Raw genomic sequence first — 20,078 nt, 5'->3', positions numbered from 1 at the left:
TCTTCTGTAAGGGAAACAAACAAACAAAAAGCTTGATGTCAACTCACAAAAACCTGTGGGAGGGAGGAAGAGCTCCGGGGCACAGGACCTTCTTCTTTCCTCCCTCTCATTCTGCCTCTCTCCTCTGTATTCTTTTCTTCCCTCCTTCTTTTCTCCCCTCCTTCCCTTCTTTTTTCTTGCTTTTCATGCGTCTTGCATAAGCCTAAGTCGATGACAACGATTAAATTCATAACACATACAAGAGGAGTCGGAGTCGATTGGCCCAATGCCACACCCGCACATGTCCTGTTGTACACATGGCCGTATGGGTTGTGTGCAGAGGCATGTTTTCTTAACAGAACTTCACACTAAGGAATCCAGCAGATTTTTATAATGTTTTCAATGTGATGTCTAGGAAAATAGATAACAAAAGCACTTGTAACGTTACATTTTCTAGCCGGTGAGGAACCAAGCATTATGATTGAGAATCGTCATCAAATTGCATTACTACTCTTATCAGCCAGTTGTTGAACAACTTTCCCTGGCAATTACTTCATGAAACTTTATACTACTCAGAAGGAATTATCGATACATTCCTTTCCAGCATGACAAGAAACCACCAGAAGTTATATGGAGATCTTTTCCTTTTAGACATTGGCCTCAAACAAACAGATGGCTTATTTCAAGATAGAAAAAAACATAAGAATATTTAAAACTTTTGTCTTTTCCCTTGAATCTTTGTTTGCCTTTATTTGATCCAAAGAAATTTGGTAAGAAGACCCAGAATACTTTGCATAACTTTTATGAGGCTGAACATGGAAAGAGTTGGGAAGAACAGGCAAATACAAAAAAGCCTGCAAGGAATCAAATGGCCCTAACCAAACGGGGAGCTGGACGGAAACAAAGCTCTCCAGAATCTGCTCAGACTTGAAGTTTGAACTAGGAATTCTCAACCATGGAGTTACAAAAAAGAATTATGAAAGAGAAAGGAGAAAAAATAAAAGAGAAAATAAGGAAGAAGGAAGGCCTGTGGTAAGAGAAGGGAAGGCAGGTAGAGAAGGAAGAAGAAAGGTAGGGGGAGAGGGATTGAAGAAAATTGGAAACTGCATAAGAAATCAGCCAGCATGGAAAGAATGAGAAGACTGCACAGGTTTTCTTTCTCCTAGGCATAGAAGAAGCAAACAGTTCTCATTAGTGGAATTTGGAAGTTGTTTTCCCCCTGTCGGCAATTTAACACCAGCAGAATAAACTCAAATTTAGTTTGGCAAATACATCATTAAGAGAAAAAAAATTGCAAACTGTTTTAATTTGTTAAATATTAAGCACCTTGCTTATTAACATTTATAATGCAAGTAACTTTTTTTGTGCAGTCGTAAATTATGAAATAATCAGTTTGATAATTTGCAAGTGTAAATAATGCCACTGAAAAGGAAAGTACATGAATAGAAAGCAAGTAGCCTAAATAGAACTTAGGCCATAATAAATCAGCCTGTTTTATTTTTTCCTTCAATCTTTTTCCTTTCAATCTATTTGTAATACTATTGTTGCAATACCACATGTATACATACGTGGATACACACAAACACACACACATTCATACATACGCACACATACAGACACAGACACAGAGCTGTCCCTAAGGGAGGGAAGTAATGACAATCATTGGAGCTATTTGTAGATAAGAGTATTTGGTACATTTTTCTGACTTTGATGATTGCTGATGAGTAGTGTGTGTGTGTGTGTGTGTGTGTGTGTGTGTGTGTGTGTGTGATGTTTAACAGCCTACTTATGAACTGGAAAACAACTTTGGCATTCAAACAGAGAAAACAACATCTTCACTTCTTTGAAAATGTCCTTTTGAGAAAGATGGAGAAAGAAATAACAGTGTTCACCATTTTAGTGGCAACCTCTGGCAGTAAAGAATTGTTCTTAAAATCTTGGTTCAATTGTCCTAAGCAGTTGGATTTCCTTTACCCTGTTTGAGAAGCCAATTTCATAAATAATTCTTTCTGTGTGCAAGGAAGTATTTTCTGACAATGGAGTTCAAAGTCTTTTCCTTTGTTTTGTTTACCTATTCTGAATTATAGTTTCCAAGTTTTCTAACAAATTATTTTATCTAATTATATATGCTGTCAGTAAACAAACAGCCAGAGATTGTTCTATTTTTATGTGTGTTTCCTAGAGCAACACAAAAGGATGTGAGCAGCGTTCAGCCTGATTAGGTGGAAATGTAGTGAGCACAAAAATCCTGTGGATGGCTGGGCTGCCGTACACAAAGGGCATGCGCAGCCCTGAATGGATGGACTGGAAAGCCACGGCGGTGTTGGCCCCAGAAGTGATCCTACATGGCTGCCAAATGGATGCTGAGTTTAAGTAAATAGATTCATGAATAGTGAGTTTCCTGACAGTAATTAGAAATCACAATTGCCTGGCCAGTGTGTATCATTATCTCTGCTTTGCCTCCTTTTCCTTTAGATAACAATGTAAAGTTTCAGCGAGCTATTGCATTTTTAAAGAGCTAAGGTACGTTGATAATTTTTGGTGGGTTCCCAAAATCTAATCTGGTGTTATGTCGATACCCTTTCATATATCTAATCTAAGTCCCTTTCAAACTAGCTTGTGAAAGAGTAACAAAATGAGAATGTTTATACTTTCTGGAAAGGATTTAACACTATCAGGAATTTTTAAACATGTCCTAAACTTTGATGCCCAAATCACTCACTTTTACTGGAAATTACTATACAAGATAATGAATATTTTGTAGTTTTATTTACAATTGAAAAACAAATGTTGAAATTGAAACCAACATGAAAGGATCACTTAAACAATGGAGTATCTATCATTTATTGGAATAGCATCTGATTGTCAGAAATAATAACATTGCCACAATGTTGGGAAATGTATTTGAAATATAGCTTTTAATTCAATAAAACATATGACACATCTCTGTGCTACTAATAATTGGAGGTCCAACTATAATCCCTGTGCTCAATCAGGAGCAAAAATAAACAAACAAACTTACTTTTAGACAAAGATGACGCAAACCATTTTTCTTTTCCGTGAAGTTCACATTTAAAATTGTGCTGAGTCTTTGTAGAGCACCAGGAATTTCCTTTATATCTGTAAATCCCTTGTCCATTTAGTCTCTCCTTTCTCGCTAGAAGCCTCAGCCCTCCTGAAGGAAGAATATCCGGTCTTTGTGTTTCTGGGTGTTATATCCAGTGTGTCTTGAAGGGCTGGCACTGCATTTCTATGAGAGCTTTACAATGTTTAGACTTCCCCCCCTTTAATATATATTTTTAAATATACATTTTAACTTTGCAAAATGAGGGCTATCAATTTGATATTTCCATACATGCATATAACATGTTTGGACCACAATAAGATTTTTGAAATACGTATTATCCACAAACAAGTATTTTATTTTTGTCAGTATGCACTACTTCCATCTTTTTTATTCAGTACTCTGCACATGTGTAAAGAAGAAAAATAGGAGAGAAAAATGTTTACATATATACTTTCACAGACACAAAATTGAAGAGATAATACTTCAACCATTATCAGTGATTACTCCTGAGTTTGATGATTGTAACTTTAATTTTCTTAGTTTCTCTTTCCTTTATCTTTAGGACTTTATAAAATGAACTTATTTTATAATCAGAAAAGGGTTTTCTCTTTAATATAACCCATTTGAAAAAGAAAAAGAACATATAAATCTTCAAACTGTAAAATATTGACAGTATTCATTTTCATTCTACTTCAGTTTTCCTATCTCTAGCTATATTAGCCCAGTTACATATAAAACAAAGTCTCAGCAACTAGCAGTAAGAAAAAAACATAAACAAATGAATCCATACAAAGAGAAGCTGGACAGTAGTGTTATTAGCCTCTAAATTAAGTATGTATGAGGTGTTTCTCTCAACTCATCCCATAATAACATATTACATTTATCAAGAAATCTAGCTGGGAAGATCACTTTTGGAATCAAAGTAAACCTCCACAGCAACTGAAATTCCAACCATGTGAGGTGACTGGATGTGGGGAGCACTCACTTTTCTTACTACTACTTCATGCTGAATGTCGTCTTTGGAGATGTGGATGAGTGGCTTCTGAGAGTGCCCATCTCCTGCTCTAAAATCTCTTTAGTAGCACTGTGAGTCAGGCTGCGGATTTAGCTCAGTGGTTCCTCTGCCTGCCTCTTAAGCACAAGGTCCCAGTAAAAAAAAGAAAGAGAGAAAGAGAGAGAGAGAGAGAGAGAGAGAGAGAGAGAGAGAGAGAGAGAGAGAGATGGATTTAGCTCAGTGGTTCCTCTGCCTGCCTCTTAAGCACAAGGTCCCAGTAAAAAAAAAAGAAAGAGAGAAAGAGAGAGAGAGAGAGAGAGAGAGAGAGAGAGAGAGAGGAAACACCATGAACAGTTTTGAGCTGTGGGTCTCCTGGGGTGATCTCACTGTTATTTTGGTACTTAAATTATATTAGATTCAACAGAGTCCGTCCAGCTAATCAAGCCTCTTGAGTAGAGAAAGTTTAAGGAACTGATTTGAGCTTTTGGGTCCAGATTTTTGAAGGGTGTCACTCATGAAAATTGCAGCTGACAGAAATGTCATCTTTCTTAATTAGGTTGCTGTTTCATCTACTTCTTAACTGACCTGATAAGCCTGGACTTCAGAAGATGGAAAATTATGACCAACACTTGGGATCCACTTACATTTTGTTTTTAACAAATGCAGACAGTGTAAATTCAACCTAGTGATGAATGTCACTGTTTTTTTCCAAAACATCATCTGCACTAAATTGTACAATTTGGCATCTGCTTTGACAACTGTAACAAGCAATATTTTTGATAGGAGACCATCTGCATAGTGTCTATATGAAACAGAAAGGAAAATAAAAACAGGACCTAGAAAAAAATAATTGTCTAAAATGACCCTGGAGAATGGTGGTTAGCATCTCAAGGGGGAATACATGCCAACAGTTGAACTTTTGAGACAGATTCCTGTCTAGAATGGGTTCAGGGACTGAGACTCCTTTGTGGATTGAAATGATGAGAAAGAAATATTTAATAAACAACTACCAAAACTGGATTAAGGAACTGGATCTTTCCCTTTCTCTTCCATTAACTGGTTTGATTTCCTGGGATAAGCTACTTGACCTCTTGGTTTTATGCTCTCTTTTCTGAGTTAACTGGTCATTTCCCTTGCACAAGTCACTTAACACTTGTTTGTCTATCTTGCATTCTCACCATTTCTGGGAATTCTCTTTCCATCTCTTCTACGAACTACCCAGTTTGGCTCTGCACAATGTACCTATTCCCTGCCACATCTGGTCAAAATCCATTAGTCCAGTTGGATTCTAACCTTTGTGTTTGCAATAAGGACTGGAAGAGTCCAACTCAGAATAATCTATTTTTCTGACCTGGACAAAAACTTGAGATCTCTTATCAATAGCAATTTCCCATCGTATGTACAGGTATCCTGAGAAAAGTATGCTGTACAAAGAGTGGAGTAAAACAGATAACTTTACAAAAAGAAAAATTCAGGTGGTTTAGTTGGATTCAGTTGCTGTAGACATCTAGCCTTACTTGTCTTCCTGGATTTTAGGACAAATTTTAGTATCCTCATAGAACCTTAACGTCTTTTTCTGTGGCTAGTTTGTCACTGCAACAAAAGGAATGCTAACTAATTTTGCATTTTATAATATTTGGTTCCTGATTTACTACAGCTAGCTATCTTCAATTGAACATATAATACCATCACCACCACCAGCAGCAGCAAGAACAGTAAATTACCCTGATAGAAAATTAATATATTGAATAATATGGCATTTTCATCTTATCCTGTTCTAACCTGGAAGTCTGTTTCTACTAAGGTTAAGATTTTAGTTACACTTAGGAATACAACGAGAACTAATATACAATCTCTGTCCTCATGGATGATTAAATAAAACATCTACATGAATAGCTATAATTGCTGTAAAACTTATCTGTTTTTTATGCTAACTCCAAAGAAGCCTAAAAAACAGGATGTGCTTGTTAAATCTTGGCTTTAATAAGTGATTCAAAGGTCTCATATTTAGGTCACATTGTGCCACAGTAATATTAGAAATTGCCCATGAAAAATGCAGTTTAAACAAATGCTTCTTATTCCTGGGCAGTTGGCAAGATCTTATCCTTTTGGGTCCAAAATTAGCTTTGTCAGGAGAATGAAGTATCCAACAGTTGTTATAAGAGAAATCTCTGAGGTGGATCTTATGGCCACAGTAACTTAATGACAACAGTCAAGCTGAAGACTTGGAGGGGTGAACAAACACTTAGTGATGGAAGTTGGAGATGGGGCAGTGCTGATATTCATGTACAACTCACTGGTTCTCCGTCTTTATGTTTTCTGTATGTTTATGTTTTCTGGTATGTTTGCTCATATAGGTCATTCTGAATGCAGCATGCTTCCTGTTCCATATAAAGCAGTTCCACTCCATCACTGGAAGAAATATTTTAGCACATTTTAGTGCACAGTGATTTTTCCCTTCAGTGTGTAAAGTATTTGACCTTGCTTGCGCCTTTCATTTAAAATCATAGCAACTTTTAAAAAATCTTGTGTTAGTTAGGATGGTGCTAACTACTCTGATAAATCAACTCCAAAATTGCAGTGGCTCAATCTAAAAGGTTATTTCTTATTGATGACAACATAGTCCAGTGCAAATTTCCAAGTATTAGATGACTTTCTTTCACACAGTGATTCAGTAACCCAAACTGTCCTACGCTGACCCCGAAGCCTTGGATTTGTCAGTCTCCGCATAGCAGAGTGTATCCATCTTGGCCTCAGTAGGATAAATATGCATTTTATATATTTTTTAGCCTAATCTGCAAGGATGGTGGGAAATATAGCCATAGCCAATGAACCCATGATGAGTTTATCTTTAAACTATGGAGGAGGGAGCTTGAATTTTGATTCATGGTTAGCTGGCTTTACTACATATTTGTTGCACATAATTATTTTTCACACTGTGTATGCAGTATTTCTCATTTTAGTGATTAAAATTTTTGATGGAGAAAAAATTTTATTCTCCATGAGATATAATATTTTTTCTCATTAGTTATCATTTGTCTTGATTGGTATATAATAAACAGGAGGTCATCTTAGAGTTCATGTAATACCAGATTTCTCCAATTTGCCTATTACTTTGTTTTCTAGTTCGATGATTCCTAGAAACAAATATATACATGGAATGAAAGCATTATCTTAAACATATGGAATTGTGCTTTACTCAACAATATTTATGCCACAAACAATTTTGGAACAACTATAATGTGCCAAACACTATCCCAAATGTTTTGATGAAGGAAATGGAAGTTGTTTGATCCCTGATTATGAGGACTGACAAGAAAAATCATTCTTCTGCAATCATGTGACCCGGAAAATACACACCAAGTGGAAGGCACAGAGGGGAGATCCTTCCCTGTGCAGTCTGATCTATTTGGATGAGCTCTACCCAGAAGTCATTCTTCATCCTAATAAAAATTAAAATCGTTAATAAAAATAACTGGTATATTACAGTATGTTTTAACAAACACTCTCCATATATATTATATTGTTTGCCTTCACAATCCATTGAGATCAGTGTGATAGTCATTTCACTTTGGGAAATTAAAAAACTGGGACTAAGAAAATAAAAGTAAATTTACTACTGTTATAAAATAACTAACTGGAGGCACTGGGAAATTACTCCTCTGGCAGTAACAAGCTATATTTTTGCTGTATGTGCTTTTTTTAGTGTATTTATTGGGCACCTTCTTCAAGCTTTTAGGTATTACATATTTTGTGTGTTGTGTACTTTGTGTGAGATGCATTTGTGTTAAGTACTTTCTTCAAGCTTTGGTCAGGAAAGTCACTACGGTAGAGATAATTTGAACACATCACTGTGTCTCTAGACATACTAAAGGCAGAGCACTAATGACTGGACAGGTTAGAATTTTACAAGGCTGCAGGCTACTGATCTAAACTGTTGGATCAGTAGAAGATCATTATTAAACTGCTTGTTTCCTGTGGGTATGCTAACTAGTACCAAAATTATATATTTTATGATGTTATCAAAATATCAAGAATTGCATTAGGATTTAACTTACTAACTTTTCTTTAAAAGAGCAAGAGTTCAAACTGAGACAGAGCCCTTCTTTGAGAGTGTGAACTTACAAACAGAAGTGTGAAGTCCATGCTGGTTCAAGAAGACCACCTTGCCAATAAGGAAACTATGCTAAAAATCCAGCAGTGTTATAGCAACACCTGCTGGTCTCTGTGTAAACCAGCAATTGGAAATTCAGCAGAAGAATATTAAGTGTGACAATTTAAAATCTTTGTATTAATTCTCTTCAATAGATTTTCACATACATGTTGGTAAAACGATAACTTCCTACAAAAAATCAGAAAAGGTTATCTTTCCCTATGTGCCAGTATAGCTTTTCATATATTAAATATAATGACATTAAATACTCAATTTTAGACTAAAATACAGTAAGAATTATCTCTATGGTCCAAAGCAAAAGTGGACTCACCAATGATAGAAAACTGCGATAACATCAAAGCCCATAAATCCAAGTATACTTATATAATATATGGATCTGGAGAATATTTCTACCTATTTTCTTCTCACTAAAAGCATAAAAGTCAAATTCAGTCTGCAGTGAGATTTCCAGGGAGAGCTTAACTTTAAGGACTTACAGTTAGAATTTGATTTCTGTTTCTTTTATTTCTTTCCCTCCTTTTTTCCTTTTCAGGTCCCTCAATCCCCATTGTTCTCCCTGTCCTTCCATAAACCCAGGGCAAACTGCAGTGCATAAGCAGCAATACCAGCCACAGCATGTTGGATTTGTTAAGAGATTTGCAGATGAGCTCAAACTCATATTTCATATCATTCCTGAAGTCATCAGATTCAAGCTTGTCACATTTTCTGGACACAAGGCTCTAGGCATGTTTTATTCATTATCTGTTCTCATCTTCGAAACAAACACCTGCAACTCATTTCAGGGTTGGGCAAAATGCACAAAGCTTCAACCTATTATGTACAGGTTTTTGTATTTCTGCATTGGCTAAAAATCTCAGAAGTTGCATGGTTCACTACAGTCATGCAATAGCCCATCTAGGGACTGGGGCCAGTTGATCATGAGAGATGTCCTTGCTGTTGGTATGTAAAGACAATGTTGGAACTAATATAGGAAAATACTTTCACTACATTTTTATAGTACATGATTTAAGCTTTAAATCATTTTTTCAAAATACTTGAGGAAAATAGCGGAGAAGCATGGGGAAGTAACGTTTGATTGAGGTTGCTGGTCTGCCTACTGTCTGCCTACTTGCAGTGAGGACTCAGGGGTAAAATGGTGGAACTCACAACACCAAAGTATGAAGCCTGGTTCTGTCACTGACCTTCAGGTGATCTTGAACAGTGATTTCTTTGCTTGATACATCTACTCTAGAAGGAAGATTATTGTGAACTGATCAATGAATTATTCCTAAAAACATGTGGTACAGATTCTGTTTGTCTAGTAGTTCCTTTCCAGTAACAATTTAAACAAATGCATTCTAAAAATAGGTGATTGGATAAATCAGTGATTGGCACCAGGGCTCCAGCAGATACCAAAATGCAAGTGTGCACAAGTGTTTTACATAGCATTGTATTTGAATACATCCTTCTCTATACTTCAAATCATTTCTAGGTCACCGTACTTCAAATGCCCTTATTTCCAGTCTTTCGACTTACAAGAGGATATTGTCCTTATGATAGAATATTCCTTGCCAAAAAACAAATTCAAATGTTAAAGCAATTTGAAATGTCAGAAGAAAACCAGAATTAGTTTAGAGATTACAATACAAATTCTTTCACAGCTTTCTTCATGTGCTTGTTTTTTGTTCAGCAACAAAGCTATTTTTACTTAACTAAACAGTTAACCAAAAACCTGAACATATAAATGAAAGAAGGAAGATACAAGAAGGTTAAAATACTATGTGCTTGCAAAGAAACAATCAATCATTACATTCTTATCTCTTTAATTCACAAAAATCAGTACTAAATCAGAGACCAGTCAGTCAGTTGACAAATAACCAGGACACCAAATCCAGGACCTCTCATTAGGTTGCATGATCTTAAAAATAGTCTGAATGACACAGGGATGGGAGCTGATTCAGTTAATCTCTCTCTCCCTCTCTCTCTCTCTCTGTCTCTCTCTCTCTCTCTCTCTCACACACACACGCACACACACACACACACATGCACAGAATTTACTTTTTCTCTCTCACATTCTGATAATTACATGACTATTGGTGGAACAGCATCAATTTCTACCTCCTAACCTGTTCTAGTTTATAAATCTCATATAAGACTCACATTGTTCTTTCCCTACCATTGCCAAGAGAAAGAGAAACATCCCAAAGTCTCAACCACATAACAGAAATTTATTGAGAACACACATTGGGATTTGTAGTTACACATATATGTGTGAGATATAATCTTTGTTGACTAGTAATTTACCGCTGAAGGGCAAACAGTAGTTTCTACGATTTTAAGCAGGAACGCAGGAGAACACTATGCAAAAATGTCACAAAATAAATTATGATAATAATGACAGAGGGAAATAAGTAGACAATAGAGGGATTTCTGAGGTTTGGGAGTGGAAGAGAGATGAGGTAGCGGGTTATGTCAGGAGAATTCTGAGTTAAGTATTGAAAGAAAAGTGAGGATGGGGTGATAGAAAGACATCCATCTGTGCTGGTAGCTAATAGCAAAATTACCAACTCAGTTACAAGAAAAGAAGTGGATGGGGACAAAAGGAGAATCTGGCCAGTCAATGGCTTAGATATGCTGATAACCTTCGCTCTTACCTCAAATCAGTTAGAGCAGTTGGTTTTATGGTTAGCTGCAGAAATCTACACTCATTCCCCACTGGCTCTTTTTTATTTATTGTTGTAATCATTGGGCATGACAGCTGCCAAGCCATCTGAGGATGGCACTGTGATGGGATACAAGACCTCCGAGACTCCAGAGAAATGGAGATAATATTTTCTCAGCATCTCCATTTCTAAGAGCTCTCTTGGGCAGCAGGAGACGAGTAGCTTATCAAAGACCCATCTCTTAGGAAGGGTGTCTGAGAATTTTGGAGCACTTGCATTTTGGACTGACATCCTAATCCATTTTATCATTTGCCTTCAGAAAGTTTAAGGAGGAAAAAAGATTAAAGACTTTTAAAAATGGAGAACATTATGGAAATATATATGGAAGGCTATATTCAAGACAACAATTAAAGCCAAATAAAGTGGCCAGCAAAGAGAGTTATTCTGCAAGAGCTCTACAAACAGATGCACATGGCTATTTGTAAGGACAAGTACATCATGCTAAATAGAATATTCAAGACAAAAAATCAAATTTCTGAACTGAATGTTTGTATAGTTTTCTATAGGACATAATTAGAGAAGCATAATGCTGCCAAATCCTGCAAATATTTATTCTCCCTTGTTCTGAGACCAATCTTCATGTCTGGGTGGTCCTTTCTGTTGGTCTCATTGTTTGTCAAGTGTCGAAACGGTTATGATCAAGGATGGCCTGCCACTCCCTATGTAGAAGGAGGACAGAATGAAGTAAATAAACTTACACTGCCTGAAAGTTTGTCAAGATGTGCAAAAGTAATTTTGGATCATCTCACCTTTGAACCAAAAAAGTCAAAGAAGGTGGGACTTCTTTTTTCAACAGCTGGTATTGAGCTGAGAAGATTTAGGAATAGACTGACCAGGAAGACCGTGGGGGTAAGTAAGGGTTAGAAGAAAAGGGAAGGATAGAGTTTCTTCAGAGCTGAGTCAACTGGCTCTGTCTGGATCAAATGGATACTACCATAGAGGTTTTAAGCACAAAATGGGAGATGGGCTCCATTCCATTGCCATGGACTCAGTGTCCTTGAAGGTCCCTTTTCTCACACTTAGGTCTAAGATTACACTTTTGTCATCTTAGCACCTATGAGCTTCCCCAGTCAGTCACTAATCAGGAAAATGAACTCTGCACAAATATGTTTTTGTCCATGTACAGTCTGAGGGCCCAAATCTCTACAGTGGCAGCCATGTGGGGATGTGTGCTTCTCCTTTCTTGGCTCTGGGAGTGATGAATCCCTGACCATGTTTCCAGCTCACAACATTGTCATGGCTGCCAGCCTCTGATTAGGAGCCTCCAGGGGGCCTTCCCAGGCAGGCAGCCTGTCTTCTTCCTCTCTGCCCCACCTCTCTTCTACATTCCAGAATCCCCTCCCTCTTCCTGTTATTGTCCTGCTCACTTCTGATAAGATTATATTTGTCCCTATGAAGAGGAATTTTTCTTTCCTGTACGTTAATGTTTTTCAAAGACACTCTAATGAAAAGATTTCTGCCCTAATGCCAGATAATTTATACTGAGTGTTGAGGAATCAGAGAGGAACAGGAGGTCTCAGGAGGTCTCAGATTCTCTTTTATCATTTAAGAACATTTACAAACTATCACCAAACTTCTGATGCTGAATTTCAAATTAGAGAGCAAGCAATTGCACTTTATAAACTACAGTTAAGAGTTCAGCATTAGAGAGCGGAGACAGAAGATGTGGGTTCCAGTGATGACTCCACTACTATGTTTATTGGCTAAAGGATGGATTGCAGGCAAGTTAGTCAGTAACTAGCCTCAATTTCTTCATTTGTAAAATGTGGACATTTTTACCTGCCTTTATTACTGAAAAGTAATAAAATAGTCTGTTAATCTTGATTTCTAAGTTGAAAAATCTAAATAAAATGAAGTTTTATCACCAAAACCTGTATAAACTGTGATTCAAGAATAATTATAAGGATGCTAAGAAACACGTCCTTACAGGGTGTTAGAAAGTTTAGGCACCAATTTCCTTCTCACAGCTAGCTCCAAATCTTTTCTCAGCACTTGATTAAAAATACTATAGAAATGGGAAATAGGCCCCTGCAATCATTGTATAGACAATACAGTTGAGACCCAGGACAGACATTTGTTCAAGGTAATTCTCTTCCTTCTTCCTTCTTCTGCTTCTCCCATTTTCTTCCCTCCCGCCCTCCTTCCCTTCATTTCCTACTTTCTTCCTTTCTTCCTTCCTTTTCCCTCTCTGTACTTAAGATGAATAACAGAAAGTTCTTATAAAATATTCATAATAAAGCTGCAGTCAAACAATGATATTCCACACTTGCTATCTATGTGTGTTTCTAAAATCTGTTCTCTCAACAGGTGTACTTATGATTTTTTCCCATTCTGTAGGTGATTTCGTCACTCCATTGGTTTTCCCTTTTCCTGTGCAGAAAATTTTTAATTTCATATGACCCCATTTATTGATGGTTGGTGCTATTTCTTGTGCAATTCCAGTTTTGTTCTGAAAGTCCTTGCCTGAGCCTATGTCGTCAAGAGTTTTACCTATTTTACCCTCAAGCAGATTGTTTCTGCCTTAATGTTGAGATATTTGATCTATTTTGATTTTAGTTTAGCACATGGGAAGATGTGTCTAGCTTCAGTCTTCTTGATGTGCATAATGAGTTTTTCAGTTATTAAAGAGGCTCTTGTTCCTCCTGCGTATGTTTTGTCAAAGATCAGATAACTGAACATGCCTACCTTCCTAGGATTGTTTCTGCATCATGGTTTCTTATTTCATTTTATTTTTTTGGTACTGGGGATCTAACTCAGGACCCTGTGCTTGCAAGGGAGGCCCGCTGCACCACTGAGCTAAATCCCTGGCCCTGCATCCTGGATTCTTTCTCATTTATCTACATATCTGTTTTTGTGCCACTACCATGCTATTTTTGTCTCTGTAGCTTTTTAACAAAACTTGAAATATAGGATTGTGATGCTTTCTTCTTTTCTCTTATTGACCAGGATTGCTTTTAATATTCTTCAGCTCTTTTGGTTCCATATGAATTTTAGGAGTGTTTTTCTGTTTCTGTGAGGAATGCTGTTGGTATTTTGATTGGGATTGTATTAATTCTATGTATCAGTTTTTGGGAATATGGCCAATTTGACAATATAGGTTTTGCTTCTGCAGTTATAAAAGATTTCTTTTCATTTTCTGGTGTCTTCTTTGATCTCCTTTTTTAGAAATTGTAGTTTTAATTAGAGAAGTCTTTCATTGTGTTGGTTAGGTTAATCTCTAAGTATTTAATTTTTCTTGATGTTATTGATGATATGTTCTTAATTTCATTCTTAGTAAGCTCATTATCAAGAACACTGTTGATTTTTGTGTGTTGATTTTGTATTCTGATACATTGCTGAATTTGATTATTAATTCTAGGCATATTATGGTGGAATTTTGGGATATTTATGTAAATGATCACATCATTTGCAAACAATGACAATTTGATTTCTTTCTTTCCAATATACAACTCTTTTATTTCTTTCCCTTGCCTGAATGATTTGGCAAAAGTTTCAAGGACTATATTGAATAAGAGTGGTGATAGTGGATAGCGTTATTTTATTCCTGATTTTAAAGGGAAAGTTTTCAGCTTTTCCCCACTTCCTATGATACAAATCAGCAATAGGTTTGTCATAAGAAGTTTTATCGGATTGAGACAAGGTCCTTCTCTACTTATTTTCTTCAAGGCTTTTATTAAGAATGGATGATAGATTTTGTCAAATGCTCTTTCTGCCTTCGTTGCGATGATCATGTGATTTTTTTGTCCTTCTCTTCATATAGCATCTTGCATTTATTGATTTGCATTTGTTAAGCCATTCTTGCTCTGTTGGGATAAAGCCTATTGGTCATGATATGTAATCCTTTCCATGATTTGTTGCATTCAGTTTTGTTAGTATCTTGTTGAAGATTTTTGTGTCTAAGTTCATTAAAGAGGTTGGCAGGTAGAGATTTTTTTTTCCTTGTCTGGCTTTGGAATCAGTATAATGCTAGCTAGTTTCCAGGAATGATTTGGGGAATATTCTTTGCCTTTCAATTTTATTAAAGATTTCAAGAAGTGTTTGTATTATATCTTTCCTGAATTTCTTGTAGAATTCAATGGTAAATCCATCAGATCTTGGGCCTTTTTTGGATGGTAAGATTTTTATTACTACTTCAGTTTTATTGCTTATTATTGGATTATTCAGGGTTATATATTCTTGGTTCAGTTTCGCTACTTCATGTGTATAGAAATCTGCTATTTGTTCTGGATTCTCCAACTTATTGGAATACAGGTTTTTTTAAGTAGTTACTTATAATCTTTTGGATGAGGTGGTGTATGTTGTGATTTTTGCCTTTTTCATTTCTAATTGCATTGATTAGGTCTTTTCTTGATTTTTTTTTTTTTGCTAAGATTGGTTAAGGGATTATCTATTTTTAAAATTCTTTTGAAAGCCCAACTCTTTGATTCATTGATCCTTTGCATTTTTTCAAATCCCAATTTCAATAATTCTTACTCTGATCTTTATAATTTGTCTTTCTATTAGCTTTGGGTTTAGATTATTCTAGTTTTCTAGGACTTTAAGGTACACCACTAGATTATTTATTTTTAGTTCATTCTCTTTTTGTGGGCATTCACAGGTACAAACTATACTCTTAGGACTGCTTTCATTGTGCTCCACAGGTTCTGATATGTGGTACTGACATTATCATTCGACTCTAGGAACTGTCTAACTTCCTCTTTGCTATTTTTGTGTACCATTGATTACTTAAGACTGTTTTGTTTAATTTCCATGTGTTTGCATAATTTTTGTGGGTTTTTCACTCTCATTTTTAGGTTCCTTGCACTATGATATGATAAAATGGAAGGGAAAGTGTTGATTCTTTTGTGTTTACATAAATCTGCTTTATGGGACCAGGATGTAGTTTATGTTGGAGAAAGCTCCATGTGCTGCTAAGAAGAGTGTGTATTCTGTTTCTTATTGGGTGGACCACTCTGTAAATACCCGTTGATTCCACTTGTTCTAAAGTGTTTTTCAACTTTGATTTTTCTTTGCTAATTTTTTTTTCTCTAGTTGATCTATTTGTGATAGTAGGGTATTGAGGTCTCCCACTATAATTGTATTGATGTTTGTCTGATTTTTACATCCAATAATGTTTGTTTTATGAAGTTGGGTGCACAGTATTCTTTGAACATATCTTTTTAAATGCTATCTCCTCCTGTTGAACTGTTCTCATAACCAATATATAGCGACTTTCTTTTCCTCTTTTGATTAGTTTTGACTTGAAGCTCACTTTCTCTGAAAATCTGGAAATCAAATTGCTGCTACTTCTTGTTTTCAGGCTCCCATTGCATGAAATATCGTTTTCCATCCTTTGCTTTTTTTAGGCTATGAACCTCTTTTTGGGTTAAATGTATTTTTTATATGTAGTGTACCATTGGGTCTTGTATTTTAATCCAAAGTGTGAATCTGTGTCTTTTGACTAGGGAGTTGAGACTTCACATTGAGACTTATTACTGAATGATACTGACTTGTTATGGTTATTGCATTCTTTTCCTGTTGCTGATCGCCCCTTGTTTTCTTTTCTGCTTACCTTCATACCCTGCCTGTTGTATTCATTCCAGTACAGGTTTTGGCATCTTTGGCTTCAGTGTCTCTGTTCAGGACACCTTTGAGGATTTTTGTGGAACTGGTTTGGTGGTCACAAATTTCTTAAGATTTTCTCTAATAGAATCTGTTTCTCTATCAATTTTGAAAGATGTATAATTTTTTTCAGGATATATTCCTCTGGGTTGGAAAATCTTTTCTTTCTGGGCTTCAAACACTCCATTCCAAGCTCTCTTGGCCTTTGTGTTGAGAAGTCTACTATAATTCTAACGGCCTTGTTTTATAAGTTATTTGTTACTTTTCTCCAACGAGTTTCAAAATTCGGTTCTTGTGTTGGACTTCTGGGACTTTAACTGCTGTGCCATGGAGCATTTCTTTTCTAATTGTGGCCCTTTGTTGTTCTATATACTTCATTAATCTGTATGTTAGATTCTTTCTCTATTTGCAGAAAGTTTTCTGTAAACTTTTATCACATTTTATGCTATTTATTCTGTCTTCTGATATTTTTCTCTTTCCAATAAAAGATTATTCATCTTAGTGTCATCTAGCAGTTCTTGGATAACTTTTTTTGTATTTTCTTATTTCTAGTGAGTCTCTAAGTAACTGGTCACTCATATCAACCCTATCTTCTAGTTCTGTAATTCTGTCCTCACATTCATCACTTGTGCACCCCATACTTTCAATTGAATTATTTCCTGGATTGCTCTTTGGTACATTTTCCTGGACTTGAATTCTTTTCTATGCTGGGTATTCATGCACCGTATCATTTTTGTATCGGCTAGATTTTTATTAGTGTCTTCTATAATCTCACTGATCTTTTGTTTATTATGTCTATTATCTGTTTAGATATAGCAACATTGAGCTCACTGAGCAACTTATTGATCTGCTTTTGTCTCCTCTTTTATTATTTCATATACCTCCACTGTTTAGCTTTTGATTTCCATCCCCAGTGGTGTCCCATCTACTTGCTTTGGATGAATTGGAAGTTGTTGGGAGGAACAATGTAGCCTTAGCTTCTCAAGTTTCTATTTTATTGTGTGTGTGTGTGTGTGTTTGCTGAGTTTTGTGGTTTGATTATAGTGGAAAGAATTTCTTGCTAATATGGAAATCTCTTTAGCCAATGTGGGCTTTTCAATGGTGCACTCTGGCTTTAGCTAACTGTAGAACTTTGCCTGTCCATATCCAACCACACCTGTTTATTTGTAATGGGAAGGTGCTTTGAAATTGGCACAATACCTATTCTCTGGAAATGAGCCATACTATTGACATAAAGATAAACCAGATATTGGTATACAGTAAAACCCAGTTAACAGCAACAACTATGTCACCCTGGCAAGAACAACAAAATCAGCAACAATAACAGAATCAAAGACAGGCTGCTTGTTGAAATACCATAAGAACCAACAAAAGCTACGGCTCTACCACTCTTTCCCATAAACAAAAAATACATATTTATAATATAAACATAAAAACAAATCAAATATTGATATACAGTAAGATCTGCTAAATGCTACAACTCTACCATAATTAACAATAGAAAACAATGACAGCTTTGAATTAACTACATATGTAAAGACTAATAAAGCTTAGTAGTAATACTAGTAAAATTGGAAGTAGTGAGGAACTGGAAAATGAGAGAAGTAAAATTAGAAAAATATAGGTAAGATGAGAAGAAGGAGAGAAAAAGTGAATTGAAGACTTCTATTAAAGAGGAAAAGAAAATAGGATTAGATAAAATTAACAGAAAAGGACAAGAAAAAGAAGAAAACCAGAGATCAAATAAAAGAGAAAAAGAAGAAAAGAACAAAAATAAAAAGAAAGAGGCGAGTCTAAAATTCTTCCATGATCTGAATGAATGTTTCTTTCTAGGGTCTGAAGTTTTGGACTCCATCAGAGAAGATGTAGGGAAGGGATAGTGAGTCACTGCAAAGACTTTTGTTTTGTTTTGTTGAAGTGTTTTGTTTCTACACTTAGGTTTTTGTGTATGAATGCTGGATCCTGCTGTGCCGGTCCCACTGGGTGTATTTGGTCAATGATTTCCATGCAAGGGCTCTAGTCACTCCAGCAAATCCAGTTTCTGTGTTCCTTCTGTGCCCTAAGTCATGGTTTTCTCTGCCTACTAGCTTTACAGTCTGGTTTCTCATTGCAGAAAGCAGGCCCCTTTTATTCTTCTCTGCCTGAGCTCAAACTTCTGAGAGGAGTGTAGGTCTAGCAGGCATCCTCTCTGTGACTGTGTCTTGTGACTATCTCTCATCCCCTTGTTATAGTAGAATAACAGTGGAAACCCTGAAGTGAAGTTGTTCTGTAGTTGTTCTGTTGCTTGGTTTTACATATTTAGGCCCTTTTCCAAAATGGCTCCTGATGTAACCCTCTTAAATATGATTGGTGGTGCACTAGATTTCTCTTTTCATTGTAGCCTTCTTTGCGAAAGGAGTCATATTCAGAGTAAAAACTCACACTGTTTTGTAGTTTACAACAGCGGTGGGCTTTTATTGAGGCTGGCACCATTGGCGTGGTACATTTTTTTCTCCCTGGAGATGCTGACTCTCCTACATTACCTTTTGGCCTTGGCATTGGCCTTGTTCATAATCAGGTTGATGAGTCAGTCAGACAGTACCTGTACCATCCCATACCAAGTGGAAACTAGACATAGGGTGTTGTAAGTGTTGACCAGTGGCTACAACCAGGGGACAGAATCCATGGTCACAGAGTTGGCTTGGAGGCAAGTGCTGCTCTGGTGAGTTTCAAAGTCTCAGCATCCCCAGATCTCTTCCCCATCAGTGGAGTTTTCCTCACAAACCTGAGATTGCTATTCTGACCTGATCTGCTATAACACTTAGGCTAAATGATTGTTGTCCAAAAGGTGGGATGTGGGTCATTTGGGCATCAGAAAGGAGCTATGACATAACAGTAATGAGGCTGGAGTCTTCTTGCAGAGAAGACCTGCTCAACAGGCTTCAGAACTGAGACATGATGGAAAACACAATGTTTCCACCTTTAAATTTGACTGTAACCCTCCTTTCTGGCTGACAATAGTACTTGCTCAATTAAATAACAAAATAACAAAAAATGGAAACATGTATTCTCACTAGCCAAACATATCATTAACATGATGAAGTACAAATTATAAAAACATGTTTGAAAAATTTAGAGCCATGCTGCAAATAGTGACTTGTAGTTTATTATTTAAAATCTAATAGTAATCAATCTGATTTTTTTCATGTTGACAAACATTTTTCCTGCACTATAATTTGTGATGAGTACATTTTATTAAACTACACTCATGTATTTCAACCAATTCCCACTGTAGGATTTTAGCTTTTATCCATTTGCTCTTTTCTTCATAAAACAAAGTTCTGATCAAATTTATTCACACAAATATCAAACTACACATCCTTATTTTTATTGTAAAATTGCTATAAGTTGAATTGCTGAGTCGTGTGCATGCATATTTTAAGGCTGTTAAAACCTTCTACTAAATTGCTCTGTGAAAGTTTTAATTTTGTTAAACTAGTTTCCTAACAGCATTGTCAAGAGTGTATTTATTTCTGCCAAACTTGAAAGCATCAACTACTAATGCTTTAATATCAACTGGAG

This window comes from Fukomys damarensis, unplaced genomic scaffold (assembly GCF_012274545.1).
Source record: "Fukomys damarensis isolate Sample0158 unplaced genomic scaffold, DMR_v1.0_HiC HiC_scaffold_16, whole genome shotgun sequence".
NCBI classification, from domain to species: domain Eukaryota; kingdom Metazoa; phylum Chordata; class Mammalia; order Rodentia; family Bathyergidae; genus Fukomys; species Fukomys damarensis.
This window is presented reverse-complemented; position numbering follows the sequence as displayed.